This window comes from Gorilla gorilla, chromosome X, assembly GCF_029281585.2.
Source record: "Gorilla gorilla gorilla isolate KB3781 chromosome X, NHGRI_mGorGor1-v2.1_pri, whole genome shotgun sequence".
Lineage (NCBI taxonomy): Eukaryota > Metazoa > Chordata > Mammalia > Primates > Hominidae > Gorilla > Gorilla gorilla.
This window is the reverse complement of record NC_073247.2, coordinates 171,167,909-171,189,394: the sequence shown is the minus strand read 5'-3', so window position 1 is coordinate 171,189,394 and position 21,486 is coordinate 171,167,909.

The window sequence follows — 21,486 nt, the reverse complement described above, 5'->3', positions numbered from 1 at the left end:
CGCTATCTGTATAAACATGGAAATATCTACACCGCTACCTGTATAAACATGGAAATATCAGCACCGCTATCTGTATGAACATGGAAATATCAGCCCCTCTACCTGTATGAACATGGAAATATCTACACCGCTGTCTGTATGAACATGGAAATAACTTCACCGCTATCTGTATGAACATGGATATATCTACACAGCCATCCGGATGAACATGGAAATATCTACACCGCCATCTGTATGAACATGGATATATCTGCACCGCCATCTGTATGAACATATAAATATCTACACCGCCATATGTATTAAGGTGGAGATATCTACACCGCTTTCTGTATAAACATGGAAATATCTACACCGCTATCTGTATGAACATGGAAACATCTACACCGCTATCTGTGTAAACATGCATACATCTTCACCGCTATCTGTATAAACATGCAAATATCTACACCGCTATCTGTATGAACATGGAAATATCTACACCGCTATCTGTTTGAAGATGGAAATATCTAAACCGCTATCTGCATGAAAATGGAAATATCTACACAGCTATCTGCATATACAAGGAAATATCTACACAGCTATCTCTTTACACGTGGAAATAACTACACCGCTATCTGTGTGAACATGGATATATCTACACCGCCATCTGTATGAACATGGAAATATCTGCACGGCCATCTGTATGAACATATAAATATCTACACCGCCATCTGTATTGAGATGGAGGTATCTACACCGCTATCTGTATAAACATGGAAATATCTACACCGCTATCTGTATAAACATGGAAATATCTACACCGCTATCTGTATAAACATGGAAATATCTACACCGCTACCTGTTTAAACATGGAAATATCAGCACCGCTATCTGTATGAACATGGAAATATCAGCCCCTCTATCTGTATGAACATGGAAATACCTACACCACTATCTGTATGAACATGGACATATCTACACCGCTATCTGTATGAACATGGAAATATCTTCACCGCCATCTGTATGAACATGGATATATCTACACAGCCAAGTGGATGAACATGGAAATATCTACACCGCTATCTGTATGAACATGGAAATAGCTACACTGCTATCTGTATGAACATGGAAATATCTACACCACTATCTGTATGAACATGGAAAAATCTACACCGCTATCTATATGAACAAGGAAATATCTTCACCGCCATCTGTATGAACATGGATATATCTACACAGCCATATGGATGAACATGAAAATATCTACACCGCTATCTGCATGAACATGGAAATATCTACACCGCTATCTGTATGAACATGGATATATCTACACAGCCATCTGGATGAACATTTAAATATCTTCACCGCTATCTGTTTGAACATGGAAATATCTACGCCGCTATCTGTGTAAACATGCATACATTTCACGGCCATCTGTATAAACATGGAAATATCTACACCGCTATCTGTATGAACATGGAAATATCTACACCGCTATCTGTTTGAACATGGAAATATCTTAACCGCTATCTGCATGAAAATGGAAATATCTACACAGCTATCTGCATATACATGGAAATATCTACACCTCTATCTCTTTACACATGGAAATAACTACGCCGCTATCTGTATGAACATGGAAATATCTACACAGCCATCTGTATGAACATGGAAATATCTTCACGGCCATCTGTATGAACATAGAAATATCTACACCGCCATCTGTATTAAGATGGAGATATCTACACCGCTATCTGTATAAACATGGAAATATCTACACCGCTATCAGTATAAACATGGAAATATCTACACCGCTATCTGTATAAACATGGAAATATCTACAGCGCTACCTGTTTAAACATGGAAATATCAGCTCCGCTATCTGTATGAACATGGAAATATCAGCCCCTCTATCTGTATGAACATGGGAATATCTACACCGCTATCTGTATGAACATGGATATGTCTACACAGCCATGTGGATGAACATTTAAATATCTACACCGCTATCTGTATGAACATGGAAATATCTTCACGGCTATCTGTATGAACATGGATATATCAACACAGCCATCTGGATGAACATGGAATTACCTACACCGCTATCTGTATAAACCTGGAAATACCTACACCGCTATCTGTATGAACATGGAAATATCTACACCGCTATCTGTATAAACATGGAAATATCTGCACCGCTACCTGTATAAACATGGAAATATCAGCACCGCTATCTGTATGAACATGGAAATATCTACACCGCTATCTGTACCAACATGGAAAGATCTACACCGCTATCTGTATGAACATGGAAATAGCTACACCGCTATGTGTATGACCATGGAAATACCTACACCACTATCTATATGAACATGGAAATATAAGCACCGCTATCTGTATGAACATGGAAATATCAACACCGCTATCTGTACGAACATGGAAATATCTACACCGCTATCTGTACGAACATGGAAATAGCTTCACCGCTATCTGTATGAACATGGAAATAGCTTCACCCCTATCTGTATGAACATGGAAATAGCTTCACCGCTATCTGTATGAACATGGAAATATCTACAGCACTATCTGTATGAACATGGAAATATCTACACCGCTATCTGTATTAACATGGATATATCTACACAGCCATCTGGATGAACATGGAAATACATACACCGCTCTCTGTATGAACATGGAAATATCTACACCGCTATCTGTGTCAACATGCATAGATCTTCACCGCTATCTGTATAAACATGGAAATATCTGCACCGCTATCTGTATGAACATGGAAATATCCACACCGCTATCTGTGTGAACATGGAAATATCTAAACCGCTATCTGTATGAAAATGGAAATATCTACACAGCTATCTGCATATACATGGAAATACCTACACAGCTATCTCTTTACACATGGAAATAACTACACCGCTATCTGTATGAACATGGAAATATCTACACCGCCATCAGTATGAACATGGAAATATCTGCACGGCCATCTGTATGAACATAGAAATATCTACACTGCCATCTGTATTAAGGTGGAGATATCTACACCGCTATCTGTATAAACATGGAAATATCTACACCGCTATCTGTATGAACATGGAAATATCTACACCGCTATCTGTATAAACATGGAAATATCTACACCGCTACCTGTATAAACATGGAAATATCAGCACCGCTATCTGAATGAACATGGAAATATCAGCCCCTCTACCTGTATGAACATGGAAATATCTACACCGCTGTCTGTATGAACATGGAAATATCTTCACCGCTATCTGTATGAACATGGATATATCTACACAGCCATCCGGATGAACATGGAAATATCTACACCGCCATCTGTATGAACATGGATATATCTGCACCGCCATCTGTATGAACATATAAATATCTACACCGCCATCTGTATTAAGGTGGAGATATCTACACCGCTTTCTGTATAAACATGGAAATATCTACTCCGCTATCTGTATGAACATGCAAATATCTACACAGCTCTCTGTATATCAATGGAAATATCTACACTGCTATCTCTATAAACATGGAAATATCTACACTGCTATCTGTATAAACATGGAAATATCTACACCGCCATCTCTATGAACATGGAAATATCTACACCGCCATTTGTATGAACATGGAAATATCTACACCGCTATCTCTATGAACATGGAAATACCTACACCGCCATTTGTATGAACATGGAAATATCTACACCGCCATCTGCATGAACATGGAAATATCTTCACCGCCATCCCTATAAACGTGGAAATATCTACACCACTATCTCTATAAACATGGAAATATCTACACTGCTATCTGTATAAACATGGAAATATCTACACCGCTATCTGTATAAACATGGAAATATCTTCACCGCTATCTGTATAAACATGGAAATATCTACAACGCTGTCTCTATAAACTTGGAAATAACTACACCACTATCTCTGTAAACATGGAAATATCTAGACCGCCATCTCTATAAACATGGAAATATCTACACCACCATCTGTATAAACATGGAAATATCTACAACGCTGTCTCTATAAACTTGGAAATAACTACACCACTATCTCTGTAAACATGGAAATATCTAGACCGCCATCTCTATAAACATGGAAATATCTACACCGCCATCTCAATGAACATGGAAATATCTACACCGCCATCTGTACGAACATGGAAATATCTACACCGCCATCTGTATGAACATGTAAATATCTACACCGCCATCTGTATGAACATGGAAATATCTACAACGCTAACTGTATGAACATGGAAACATCTACACCGCTATCTGTATGAACATGGAAATATCTACACCGTTATCTCTATGAACATGGAAATATCTACACCGCTAACTGTATGAACATGGAAATATCTACACCGCTATCTGTATGAACATGGATATATCTACACCGTTATCTGTATGAACATGGAAATATCTACACCGCTATCTGTATGAACATGGAAATATCTACACAGCTATCTGTACGATCATGGAAATATCTACATCGCTATCTGAATGAACATGCAAATACCTACACAGCTATCTGTATATCAATGGAAATATCCACACTTTTATCTCTATAAACATGGAAATAACTACACTGCTATCTGTATAAACATGGAAATGTCTACACCGCCACCTATATGAACATGGAAATATCTACACTGCCATCCGTACGAACATGGAAATATCTACACCGTCATCTGTATGAACATGTAAATATCTCCACCGCCATCTGTATGAACATGGAAATATCTACACCGCTAACTGTATGAACATGGAAATATCTACACCGCTATTGGTATGAACATGGAAAAAGCTACACCGCTATCTGTATGAACATGGAAATATCTACACCGCCATCTGTATGAACATGGAAATATCTACACCACCATCTGTATGAACATGTAAATATCTACACCGCCATCTGTATGAACATGGAAATATCTACACCGCTAACTGTATGAACATGGAAATATCTACACCGCTATCTGTATGAACATGGAAATATCTACACCGCTATCTGTATATCAATGGAAATATCTACACTGCTATCTCTATAAACATGGAAATAACTACACTGCTATCTGTATAAACATGGAAAGATCTACACCGCCATCTCTATGAACATGGAAATATCTACACCGCCATTTGTATGGCCATGGAAATATCTACACCACCATCTCTATGAACATGGAAATATCTACACCGCCATTTGTATGAACATGGAAATATCTACACCGCTAACTGTATGAACATGGAAATACCTACACCGCTATCTGTATGAACATGGATATATCTACACCGTTATCTGTATGAACTTGGAAATATCTACACCGCTATCTGTATGAACAGGGAAATATCTACACAGCTATCTGTACGAACATGGAAATATCTACACCGCTATCTGTATGAACATGCAAATACCTACACAGCTATCTGTATATATTTGGAAATATCCACACTGCTATCTCTATAAACATGGAAATAACTACACTGCTATCTGTATAAACATGGAAATATATACACCGCCACCTATATGAACATGGAAATATCTACAATGCCATCCATATGAACATGGAAATATCTACACCGCCATCTGTACGAACATGTAAATATCTACACCGCCATCTGTATGAACATGGAAATATCTACACCGCTAACTGTATGAACATGGAATTATCTACACCGCTATTGGTATGAACATGGAAATAACTACACCGCTATCTGTATGAACATGGAAATATCTACACCGCCATCTGTATGAACATGGAAATATCTACACCGCCATCTGTATGAACATGGAAATATCTACAACGCCATCTGTATGAACATGGAAATATCTACACCGCTAACTGTATGAACATGGAAATATGTACACCGCTATCTGTATGAACATGGAAATATCTACACCGCTATCTGTATATCAATGGAAATATCTACACTGCTATCTCTATAAACATGGAAATAATTACACTGCTATCTGTATAAACATGGAAAGATCTGCACCGCCATCTCCATGAACGTGGAAATATCTACACCGCCATTTGTATGAACATGGAAATATCTACACCGTCGTCTCTATGAACATGGAAATATCTACACCGACATTTGTATGAACAAGGAAATATCCACACCGCTATCTGTGTAAACATGGAAATGTCTACACCGCTATCTGTGTAAACATGGAGATATCTACACCGCCATCTGTGTAAACATGAAAATATCTACATCGCCATCCCTATAAACGTGGAAATATCTACACTGCCATCTGTATGAACATGGAAATATCTACACCGCCATCTCTATAAACGTGGAAATATCTTCACCGCTATCTGTATGAACTTGGAAATATCTACACTGCTCTCTGTATAAAACTGAAATTATCTACACCACTATCTCTATAAACATGGAAATATCTACACTGCTATCTGTATAAACATGGAAATATCTACAACGCTATCTGTATAAACATGGAAATATCTTCACCGCTATCTGTATAAACATGGAAATATCTACACCGCTATCTGTATAAACATGGAAATATCTACAACGCTGTCTCTATAAACTTGGAAATAACTACACCACTATCTCTGTAAACATGGAAATATCTAGACCGCCATCTCTATAAACATGGAAATATCTACACCACCATCTGTATAAACATGGAAATATCTATACCGCTATCTGCATAAACATGGAAATATCTTCACCGCCATCTCTATGAACATGGAAATATCTACACCGCCTTCTGTACGAACATGGAAATATCTACACCGCCATCTGTATGAACATGTAAATATCTACACCGCCATCTGTATGAACATAGAAATATCTACAACGCTAACTGTATGAACATGGAAATATCTACACCGCTATCTGTATGAACATGGAAATATCTACACCGTTATCTGTATGAACATGGAAATATCTACACCGCTATCTGTATGAACATGGAAATATCTACACCGCTATTTGTACGAACATGGAAATATCTACACCGCTATTTATATGAACATGCAAATATCTACACAGCTATCTGTATATCAATGGAAATATCTACAATGCTATCTCTATAAACATGGAAATAACTACACTGCTATCTGTATAAACACGGAAATATCTACACCGCCACCTGTGTGAACATGGAAATATCTACACTGCCATCCGTACGAACATGGAAATATCTACACCGCCTTCTGTATGAACATGTAAATATCTGCACCGACATCTGTATGAACATGGAAATATCTACACCACTATCTGTATCAACATGGAAATATCTACACCGCCATCTGTATGAACATGGAAATATCTACATCGCCATCTGTATGATCATGTAAATATCTACACTGCCATCTGTAAGAACATGGAAATATCTACACCGCTAACTGTATGAACATGGAAATAACTACACCGCTATCTGTATGAACATGGAAATATCTACACCGCTATCTGTATAAACATGGAAATATCTACACCGCTATCTGTATGAACATGCAAATATCTACACAGCTATCTGTATATCAATGGAAATATCTTCACTGCTATCTCTATAAACATGGAAATAACTACACTGCTATCTGTATAAACATGGAAATATCTACACCGCCATCTCCATGAACATGGAAATATCTACACCGCCATTTGTATGAACATGGAAATATCTACAACGCCATCTCTATGAACATGGAAATATCTACACCGCCATTTGTATGAACATGGAAATATCTACACCGCCATCTGCATGAACATGGAAATATCTACACCGTCATCTCTATAAACGTGGAAATATCTACACCGCTATCTGTATGAACTTGGAAATATCTACACTGCTCTCGGTATAAATTGAAATTATCTACACCACTATCTCTATAAACATGGAAATATCTACACTGCTATCTGTATAAACATGGAAATATCTACACCGCTATCTGTATAAACATGGAAATATCTTCACCGCTATCTGTATAAACATTTAAATATCTACAACGCTGTCTCTATAAACTAGGAAATAACTACACCACTATCTCTGTGAACATGGAAATATCTAGACCGCCGTCTCTATAAACATGGAAATATCTACACCACCATCTGTATAAACATGGAAATATCTATACCGCTATCTGCATAAACATGGAAATATCTACACCGCCATCTCTATGAACATGGAAATATCTACACCGCCATCTGTATGAACATGGAAATATCTACACCGCCATCTGTACGAAGATGTAAATATCTGCACGGCCATCTGTATGAACAAGGAAATATCTACACCGTTATCTCTATGAACATGGAAATATCTACACTGCTAACTGTATGAACATGGAAATATCTACACCGCTATCTGTATGAACATGGAATTATCTACACCGCTTTCTGTATGAACATGGAAATATCTACACCGTTATCTGTATGAACTTGGAAATATCTACACCGCTACCTGTATGAACATGGAAATATCTAAACCTCTATCTATACGAACATGGAAATATCTGCACCGCTATCTGTATGAACATGCAAATACCTCCACAGCTATCTGTATATCAATGGAAATATCCACACTGCTATCTCTATAAAAATGGAAATATCTACACTGCTATCTGTATAAACACGGAAATATCTACACCGCCACCTGTATGAACATGGAAATATCTACACTGCCATCCGTACGAACATGGAAATATCTACACCGCCATCTGTATCAACATCTAAATATATTCACCGCCATCTGTATGAACATGGAAATATCAACACCGCTAACTGTATGAACATGGAAATATCTACACCGCTATCTGTGTAAACATGGAAATATCTACACCGCTATCTCTATGAACATGCAAATATCTACACAGCTATCTGTATATCAATGGAAATACCTACACTGCTATCTCTATAAACATGGAAATAACTACACTGCTATCTGTATAAACATGGAAATATCTACACCGCCATCTCTATGAACATGGAAATATCTACACCGCCATTTGAATGAACATGGAAATATCTACACCGCCATCTCTATGAACATGGAAATACCTACACTGCCATTTGTATGAACATGGAAATATCTACACCGCTAACTGTATGAACATGGAAATATCTACACCGCTATCTGTATGAACATGGAAATATCTACACCGCTATCTGTATATCAATGGAAATATCTACACTGCTATCTCTATAAACTTGGAAATAACTACACCACTATCTCTATAAACTTGGAAATATCTACACCGCCATATTTATAAGCATGGAAATATCTACACTGCCATCTGTAGGAACATGAAAATATCTACACCGCCATCTCTATAAACATGGAAATACCTATACCGCCATCTCTATAAAGATGGAAATATCTAAACCGCCATCTGTATGAACATGGAGATATCTACACCGCTATGTATATAAAGAAGGAAGCATGTACACCGCCACCTGTATAAACGTAGAAATATCTACACCACCATCTCTATAAACATGGAAATATCTACACCGACATCGGTATAAACGTGGAAATATCTACACCGCTATCTGTATAAAGATTGAAATATCTACACCGCTATCTGAATAAAAATGGAAATATCTACACCGCCATCGCTATAAACATGGAAATATCTACACCGCCATCTGTACGAACATGGGAATATCTGCACCGCCATCGGTATGAACAAGGAAATATCTACAACGCCATCTGTATTAGGATGAAAATATCTACACCGCTATCTGTATAAACATGGAAATATTTACACCGCTATCTCTATAAACTTGGAAATATCTACATCGCTATCTGTATAATTTGGATATAATTACACCACTATCTCTTTAAACATGTAAATATCTACAACGATATCTGTGTAAACATGGAAAGGTCTACACCGCTGTCTGTGTAAACATGGAAATATCTACACCGCTTTCTGTATAAACATGGAAATAACTACACCGACTTCTCTATAAACACAGAAATATCTACAGCGCCATCTGTGTAAACATTGAAATATCCAAACCGCCATCTCTATAAACATTTTAATATCTACACCACAATCTGAATGAATGTAGAAATATCTACACCGCCATCTCTATAAAGGTGGAATTATCTACACTGCTATCTGTATGAACATGGAAATATCTACACAGCTATCTGCATGTACATGGAAATATCTTCACAGCTTTATCTATAAACATGGAAATAACTACACCGCTATCTCTATAAACTTGGAAATATCTACAGCGCCATCGGTATGAACATGGAAATATCTACACCGCCATCTGTAGGAACATGGAAATATCTACACCGAAATCTGTATTAAGATGGAATATCTACACCGCTATCTGTATAAACATGGAAATATCTACACCGCTATCTGTATAAACATAGAGATATCCACATCGCTATCTGTGTAACCATGGAAATATCTACACTGCTGTCTGTATAAACATGGAAATATCTACACCGCCATCTCTATAAACATGGAAATATCTGCACCACCATCTGAATAAACATGGAAATATCTACACCTCCATCTCTATAAACATGGAAATGTCTACAACGCCCTCTGTATGAACACGGAAATATGTACACCGCCATCTCTATAAACGTGGAAATATCTACAACGCTATCTGTATGGACATGGAAATATCTACACTTCTATCTCTATAAAATTGGAAACATCTACACCGCTATCTCTATAAAATTGGAAATATCTACACCGCTATCTCTGTAAACATGGAAATATCTGCAATGCTATCTGTATAAACAAGAAAATATCTAGACCGCCATCTCTATAAACATGTAAATATCTACACCGCTATCTGTATAAACATGGAAATATCTACACCGCTATCCGTATAAACATGGAAATATCTACACCGCTATCTCTATAAACTTTGAAATAACTACAACACTATCTCTGTAAACATGGAAATATCTACACTGCTATCTGTATAAACATGGATATATCTACACCGCTATCTGTATAAACATGGAAATATCTACACCGCCATCTCTATGAACATGGAAATATCTACACCGCCATTTGTATGAACATGGAAATATCTACACCGCCATCTCTAAGAACATGGAATTATCTACACCTCCATGTGTATGAACATGGAAATATCTACACCGCCATCTGTATGAACATGGAAATATCTTCACCGCCATCTGTATGAACATGGATATATCTACACGGCATCTGGATGAACATGGAAATATCTACACAGCTATCTGCATATACACGGAAATATCTACACAGCTTTCTCTATAAACATGGAAAGAACTACACCGCTATCTCTATAAACTTCAAAATATTTACACCACCATCTGTATGAACATGGAAATATCTACACCGCCATCTGTAGGACCATGGAAATATCTACACCACCATCTGTATTAAGATGGAAATATCTACACCGCTATGTGTATAAACATGGAAATATCCACACTGCTATCTGTGTAAACATGGAAATAACTTCAGTGCTATCTTTATAAACATGGAAATAACTACACCGCTATCTATATAAACATGTAAATATCTACAACGATATCTGTGTAAACATGGAAAGGTCTACACCGCTGTCTGTGTAAACATTGAAATATCTACACCGCTTTCTGTATAAACATGGAAATATCTACACCACCTAATCTATAAACATAGAAATATCTACACCGCCATCTGTATAAACATGGAAATATCCACAAGGCCATCTCTATAAACATATTAATATCTACACCGCCATCTGAATGAACGTAGAAATATCAACACCGCCATCTCTATAAAGGTGGAATTACCTACACTGCTATCTGTAGGAACATGGTAATATCTACACAGCTATCTACATATACATGGCAATATCTACACAGCTTTATCCATAAACATGGAAATAAGTACACCGCTATCTCTATAAACTTCAAAATATTTACACCACCATCTGTATGAACATGGAAATATCTACACCGCCATCTGTAGGACCATGGAAATATCTACACCACCATCTGTATTAAGATGGAAATATCTACACCGCTATGTGTATAAACATGGAAATATCCACACTGCTATCTGTGTAAACATGGAAATAACTTCAGTGCTATCTTTATAAACATGGAAATAACTACACCGCTATCTATATAAACATGTAAATATCTACAACGATATCTGTGTAAACATGGAAAGGTCTACACCGCTGTCTGTGTAAACATTGAAATATCTACACCGCTTTCTGTATAAACATGGAAATATCTACACCACCTAATCTATAAACATAGAAATATCTACACCGCCATCTGTATAAACATGGAAATATCCACACGGCCATCTCTATAAACATATTAATATCTACACCGCCATCTGAATGAACGTAGAAATATCAACACCGCCATCTCTATAAAGGTGGAATTACCTACACTGCTATCTGTAGGAACATGGAAATATCTACACAGCTATCTACATATACATGGCAATATCTACACAGCTTTATCAATAAACATGGAAATAAGTACACCGCTATCTCTATAAACTTGGAAATACCTACAGCGTCATCTGTATGAACATGGAAATATCTACACCGCCATCTGTATGAACATGGAGATATCCACACTGCTATCTGTGTAAACATGGAAATATCTACACCGCTATCTGTATGAACATGGAAATATCTACACCGCTATCTGTATATCAATGGAAATATCTACACTGCTATCTCTATAAACATGGAAATAACTACACTGCTATCTGTATAAACATGGAAAGATCTACACCGCCATCTCTATGAACATGGAAATATCTACACCGCTTTCTGTATGAACATGGAAATATCTACACCGCTCTCTGTACGAACATGGAAATATCTACACAGCTATCTGTATGAACATGGAAATATCTACACCGCCATCTATATGAACATGGAAATATCTACACCGACATTTGTATGAACATGGAAATATCCACACCGCTATCTGTGTAGACATGAAAATATCTACACCGCCATCTGTGTAAACATGAAAATGTCTACACCGCTATCTGTGTAAACATGAAAATATCTACACCGCCATCTGTGTAAACATGAAAATATCTACACCGCAATACCTATAAACGTGGAAATATCTACACTGCCATCTGTATGAACATGGAAATATCTACACCGCCATCTCTGTAAACGTGGAAATATCTACACCGCTATCTGTATTAACTTGGAAATATCTACACTGCCCTCTGTATAAAATTGAAATTATCTACACCACTATCTCTATAAACATGGAAATATCTACACTGCTATCTGTATAAACATGGAAATATCTACAACGCTATCTGTATAAACATGGAATATCTACAACGCTGTCTCTATAAACTTGGAAATAACTACACCACTATCTCTGTAAACATGGAAATATCTAGACCGCCATCTATATAAACATGGAAATATCTACACCACCATCTGTATAAACATGGAAATATCTATACCGCTATCTGCATAAACATGGAAATATCTACACCGCCATCTCTATGAACATGGAAATATCTACACCGCCATCTGTACGAACATGGAAATATCTATACCGCCATCTGTAAGAACATGTAAATATCTACACCGCCATCTGCATGAACATGGAAATATCTTCACCGCTAACTGTATGAACATGGAAATATCTACACCGCTATCAGTATGAACATGGAAATATCTACACCGCCATCTGTATGAACATGCAAATATCTACACCGCCATCTGTATGAACATGGAAATATCTACACCGCTAACTGTATGAACATGGAAATATCTACACCGCTATCTGTATGAACATGGAAATATCTACACCGCTATCTGTATGAACATGGAAATATCTACACCGCCATCTGTACGAACATGGAAATATCAACACCGCCATCTGTATGAACATGTAAATATCTACACTGCCATCAGTAAGAATATGGAAATATCTACACCGCTAACTGTGTGAACATGGAAATAACTACACCGCTATCTGTATGAACATGGAAATATCTACACCGCTATCTGTATAAACATGGAAATATCTACTCCGCTATCTGTATGAACATGCAAATATCTACACAGCTATCTGTATATCAATGGAAATATCTACACTGCTATCTCTATAAACATGGAAATAACTACACTGCTATCTGTATAAACATGGAAATATCTACACCGCCATCTCTATGAACATGGAAATATCTACACCGCCATCTGTATGAACATGGAAATATCTACACCGCCATCTCTATGAACATGGAAATACCTACACCGCCATTTGTATGAACATGGAAATATCTACACCGCCATCTGCATGAACATGGAAATATCTACACCGCCATCCCTATAAACGTGGAAATATCTACACCGCTATCTGTATGAACTTGGAAATATCTACACTGCTCTCGGTATAAATTGAAATTATCTACACCACTATCTCTATAAACATGGAAATATCTACACTGCTATCTGTATAAACATGGAAATATCTACACCGCTATCTGTATAAACATGAAAATATCTTCACCGCTATCTGTATAAACATGGAAATATCTACAACGCTGTCTCTATAAACTTGGAAATAACTACACCACTATCTCTGTAAACATGGAAATATCTAGACCGCCATCTCTATAAACATGGAAATATCTACACCACCATCTGTATAAACATGGAAATATCTATACCGCTATCTGCATAAACATGGAAATATCTTCACCGCCATCTCTATGAACATGGAAATATCTACACCGCCTTCTGTACGAACATGGAAATATCTACACCGCCATCTGTATGAACATGTAAATATCTACACCGCCATCTGTATGAACATGGAAATATCTACACAGCTATCTATACAAACATGGAAATATCTACACCGCTATCTGTATGAACATGGAAATATCTACACCGCTATCTGTATGAACATGGAAATATCTACACTGCTAACTGTATGAACATGGAAATATCTACACCGCTATCTGTATGAACATGGATACATCTACACTGTTATCTGTATGAACATGGAAATATCTACACCGCTATCTGTATGAACATGGAAATATCTACACAGCTATCTATACAAACATGGAAATATCTACACCGCTATCTGTATGAACATGCAAATACCTACACAGCTATCTGTATATCAATGGAAATATCCACACTGCTTTCTCTATAAACATGGAAATAACTACACTGCTATCTGTATAAACATGGAAATGTCTACACCACCACCTATATGAACATGGAAATATCTACACTGCCATCCGTACGAACATGGAAATATCTACACCGCCATCTGTATGAACTTGTAAATATCTACACCGCCATCTGTATGAACATGGAAATATCTACACCGCTAACTGTATGAACATGGAAATATCTACACCGCTATTGGTATGAACATGGAAATAACTACACCGCTATCTGTATGAACATGGAAATATCTACACCGCCATCTGTATGCACATGGAAATATCTACACCGCCATCTGTATGAACATGTAAATATCTACACCGCCATCTGTATGAACATGGAAATATCTACACCGCTAACTGTATGAACATGGAAATATCTACACCGCTATCTGTATGAACATGGAAATATCTACACCGCTATCTGTATATCAATGGAAATATCTACACTGCTATCTCTATAAACATGGAAATAACTACCCTGCTATCTCTATAAACATGGAAAGATCTACACCGCCATCTCTATGAACATGGAAATATCTACACCGCCATTTGTATGGCCATGGAAATATCTACACCGCCATCTCTATGAACATAGAAATATCTACACCCCCATTTGTATGAACATGGAAATATCTACACTGCTAACTGTATGAACATGGAAATACCTACACCGCCATCTGTATCAACATGGAAATATCTACACCGCTATGTGTATGAACATGGAAATATCTAAACCACTCTCTGTACGAACATGGAAATATCTACACCACTATCTGTATGAACATGGAAATATCTACACCGCTATGTGTATGAACATGCAAATATCTACACAGCTATCTGTATATCAATGGAAATATCTACACTGCTATCTCTATAAACATGGAAACATCTACACTGCTATCTGTATAAACATGGAAATATCTACACCGCCATTTGTATGAACATTGAAATATCTACACCGCTAACTGTATGAATATGGAAATATCTACACCGCTATCTGAATAAACATGGAAATATCTACACCGCTATCTCTATGAAGATGCAAATATCTACACAGCTATCTGTATATCAATGGAAATATCTACACTGCTATGTCTATAAACATGGTAATAGCTACACTGCTACCTGTATAAACATGGAAATATCTACACCGTCATCTCTATGAACATGGAAATATCTACACCGACATTTGTATGAACATGGAAATATCCACACAGCTATCTGTGTAAACATGGAAATGTCTACACCGCTATCTGTGTAAACATGGAAATATATACACCGCCATCTGTGTAAACATGAACATATCTACACTGCAATACCTATAAACGTGGAAATATCTACACTGCCATCTGTATGAACATGGAAATATCTACACCGCCATCTCTGTAAACGTGGAAATATCTACACCGCTATCTGTATTAACTTGGAAATATCTACACTGCTCTCTGCATAAAATTGAAATTATCTACACCACTATCTCTATAAACATGGAAATATCTACACTGCTATCTGTATAAACATGGAAATATCTACAATGCTATCTGTATAAACATGGAAATATCTTCACCGCTATCTGTATAAACATGGAAATATCTACAACGCTGTCTCTATAAACTTGGAAATAACTACACCACTATCTCTTTAAACATGGAAATGTCTAGACCGCCGTCTCTATAAACATGGAAATATCTACAACACTATCTGTATAAACATGGAAATATCTATACCGCTATCTGCATAAACCTGGAAATATCTACACCGCCATCTGTATGAACAGAAATATCTACACCGCCATCTGTACGAACATGGAAATATCTATACCGCCATCCGTATGAACATGTAAATATCTACACCGCCATCTGTATGAACATGGAAATATCTTCACCGCTAACTGTATGAACATGGAAATATCTACACCGCTATCTGTATGAACATGGAAATATCTACACCGTTATCTGTATGAACATGGAAATAACTACACCGCTATCTGTACGAACATGGAAATATCTACACCGCTATCTGTACGAACATGGAAATATCTACACCGCTATCTGTATGAACATGGAAATATCTACACGGCCATCTGTATGAACATGGAAATATCTACACCGCTGACTGTATGAACATGGAAATATTTGCACCGCTATCTGTATGAACATGGAAATATCTACACCGTTATCTGTATGAACATGGAAATATCTACACCGCTATCTGTATGAACATGGAAATATCTACACCACTATCTGTACGAACATGGAAATATCTACACCGCTATCTGTATGAACATGCAAATATCTACACAGCTATCTGTATATCAATGGAAATATCTACACTGCTATCTCTATAAACATGTAAATAACTACACTGCTATCTGTATAAACATGGAAATTTCTACACCGCCACCTGTATGAACATGGAAAAACCTACACTGCCATCCGTACGAACATGGAAATATCTACACCGCCATCTGTATGAACGTTTAAATATCTACACCGCTATCTGTATGATCATGCAAATATCTACACAGCTATCTGTATGTCAATGGAAATATCTACAATGCTATCTCTATAATCATGGAAATAACTACACTGCTATCTGTATAAACATGGAAATATCTACACCACCATCTCTATGAACATGGAAATATCTACACCGCCATTTCTATGAACATGAAAATATCTACAGCGCCATCTCTATGAACATGGAAATATCTACACCGCCATTTGTATGAACATAGAAATATCTACACTGCCATCTGCATGAACATGGAAAAATCTACACCGCCATCTCTATAAACGTGGAAATGTCTACACCGCTATCTGTATGAACGTGGAAATATCTACACTGCTCTCGGTATAAATTGAAATTGTCTACACCACTATCTCTATAAACATGGAAATATCTACACTGCTATCTGTCTAAACATGGAAATATCTAAACCGCTATCTGTATAAACATGGAAATATCTTCACCGCTATCTGTATAAACATGGAAATATCTACAACGCTGTCTCTATAAACTTGGAAATAACTACACCACTATCTCTGTAAACATGGAAATATCTAGACAGCCATCTGTATAAACATGGAAATATCTACACCACCATCTGTATAAACATGGAAATATCTACACCGACATTTGTATGAACATGGAAATATCCACACCGCTATCTGTGTAAACATGGAAACGTCTACACCGCTATCTGTGTAAACATGGAAATATCTACACCGCCATCTGTTTAAACATGAAAATATCTACACCGCAATACCTATAAACGTGGAAATATCTACACTGCCATCTGTATGAACATGGAAATATCTACACCGCCATCTCTGTAAACGTGGAAATATCTACACCGCTATCTGTATTAACTTGGAAATATCTACACTGCTCTCTGTATAAAATTGAAATTATCTACACCACTATCTCTATGAACATGTAAATAACTACACTGCTATTTGCATAAACATGGAAATATCCGCACCGCTAGCTGTGTAAACTTGGAAATATCTTCACTACTCTCTGTATAAACATGGAAATATCTACACCGCTACCTCTATGAAACATGTAAATATTTACAATGCTATCTGTGTAAAGATGGAAATGTCTACACCGCTATCTGTGTAAACATGGAAATACCTACACCGCTATCTGTGTAAACATGGAAATACTTACACCGCCATCTGTATAAACATGGAAATATCTACACCGCCATCTGTATAAACATGGAAATATCTACACTGCCAACCGTATGAACATGGAAATATCTACACCGCCATATCTATAAAGGTGGAAATATCTACACTGCTGTCTGTATGAACTTGGAAATATTCTCACTGCTATTAGTATAAAAATGGAAATATGTACACTGCTATGTCTATAAGTATGGAAATATCTACACTGCTATCTGTATGAACAACGAAATTTCTAGACCGCCATTTCTACAAACATGTAAATATCTACACTGCTCTGTGAATAAACATGGAAATAACTACACCGCTATCTGTATAAACATGGAAATATCTACACCGCTATCTCTATAAACTTGGAAATAACTACACCACTATCTCTATAAACGTGGAAATATCTACACCGCCATATCTATAAACATGGAAATATCTACACCGCCATCTGTAGGAACATGAAAATATCTACACCGCCATCTCTATAAACATGGAAATACCTATACCGCCATCTCTATAAAGATGGAAATATCTAAACCGCCATCTGTATGTACATGGAGATATCTACACGGCTATGTATATAAAGAAGGAAGCATCTATACCGCCAACTGTATAAACGTAGAAGTATCTACACCGCCATCTCTATAAACATGGAAATATCTACACCGACATCTGTATAAACGTGGAAATATCTACACCGCTATCTCTATTAAGATGGAAATATCTACACCGCTATCTGAATAAACATGGAAATATCTACACCGCCATCGCTATAAACATGGAAATATATACACCTCCATCGCTATAAACATGGAAATATCTACACCTCCATCTGTACGAACATGGGAATACCTGCACCGCCATCTGTATGAACAAGGAAATATCTACAACGCCATCTGTATTAAGATGGAAATATCTACACCGCTATCTGTATAAACATGGAAATATTTACACCGCTATCTCTATAAACTTCGAAATATCTACATCGCTACCTGTATAAACATGGAAATATCTTCACCGCTATCTGTATAAACATGGAAATATCTGCACCGCTATCAGTATAAACATGGAAATATCTACACCGCTATCTGTATAAAGATGGAAATATCCACACCGCTTTCTGTGTAAACATGGAAATATCTTCACCGCTATCTGTATAAACATGGAAATAACTACACCGCTATCTATATAAACATGTAAATATCTACAATGCTATATGACTAAACATGGAAATGTCTACACCACCATCTGTATGAACATGGAAATATCTACACCGCCATCTCTAGGAACATGGAAATATCTACACCACCATCTGTATTAAGATGGAAATATCTACACCGCTATGTGTATAAACATGGAAATATCCACACTGCCATCTGTGTAAACATGGAAATATCTTCAGCGCTATCTGTATGAACATGGATATAATTACACCACTATCTCTATAAACATGTAAATATCTACAACGATATCTGTGTAAACATGGAAAGGCCTACACCGCTGTCAGTGTAAACATGGAAATATCTACACCGCTTTCTGTATAGACATGGAAATATCTACACCGACTTCTCTATAAACATAGAAATATCTACAGCGCCATCTGTGTAAACATGGAAATATCCAAACGGCCATCTCTATAAACATATTAATATGTACACCACAATCTGAATGAATGTAGAAATATCTACACCGCCATCTCTATAAAGGTGGAATTATCTACACTGCTATCTGTATGAACATGGAAATATCTACACAGCTATCTCCATGTACATGGAAATATCTACACAGGTTTATCTATACACATGGAAATAACTACACCGCTATCTCTATAAACTTGGAAATATCTACAGCGCCATCTGTATGAACATGGAAATATCTACACCGCCATCTGTAGGAACATGGAAATATCTACACCGAAATCTGTATTAAGATGGAATATCTACACCGCTATCTGTATAAACATGGAAATATCTACACCGCTATCTGTAGAAACATGGAGATATCCACACCGCTATCTTTGTAAACATGGAAATATCTACACCGCTGTCTGTATAAACATGGAAATATCTACACCGCCATCTCTATAAACATGGAAATACCTGCACCACCATCTGTATAAACATGGAAATATCTACACCTCCATCCCTATAAACATGGAAATGTCTACAACGCCCTCTGTATGAACACGGAAATATGTACACCGCCATCTCTATAAACGTGGAAATATCTACACCGCTATCTGTATGGACATGGAAATATCTACACTTCTATCTGTATAAAATTGGAAACATCTACACCGCTATCTCTATAAAATTGGAAATATCTACACCGCTATCTCTGTAAACATGGAAATATCTGCAACGCTATCTGTATAAACAAGAAAATATCTAGACCGCCATCTCTATAAACATGTAAATACACCGCTATCTGTATAAACATGGAAATTTCTACACCGCTATCCGTATAAACATGGAAATATCTACACCGCTATCTCTATAAACTTGGAAATAACTACAACACTATCTCTGTAAACATTTAAATATCTAGACCGCCGTCTCTAAAAACATAGAAATATGTACACCGTCATCTGTATAAACATGGAAATATCT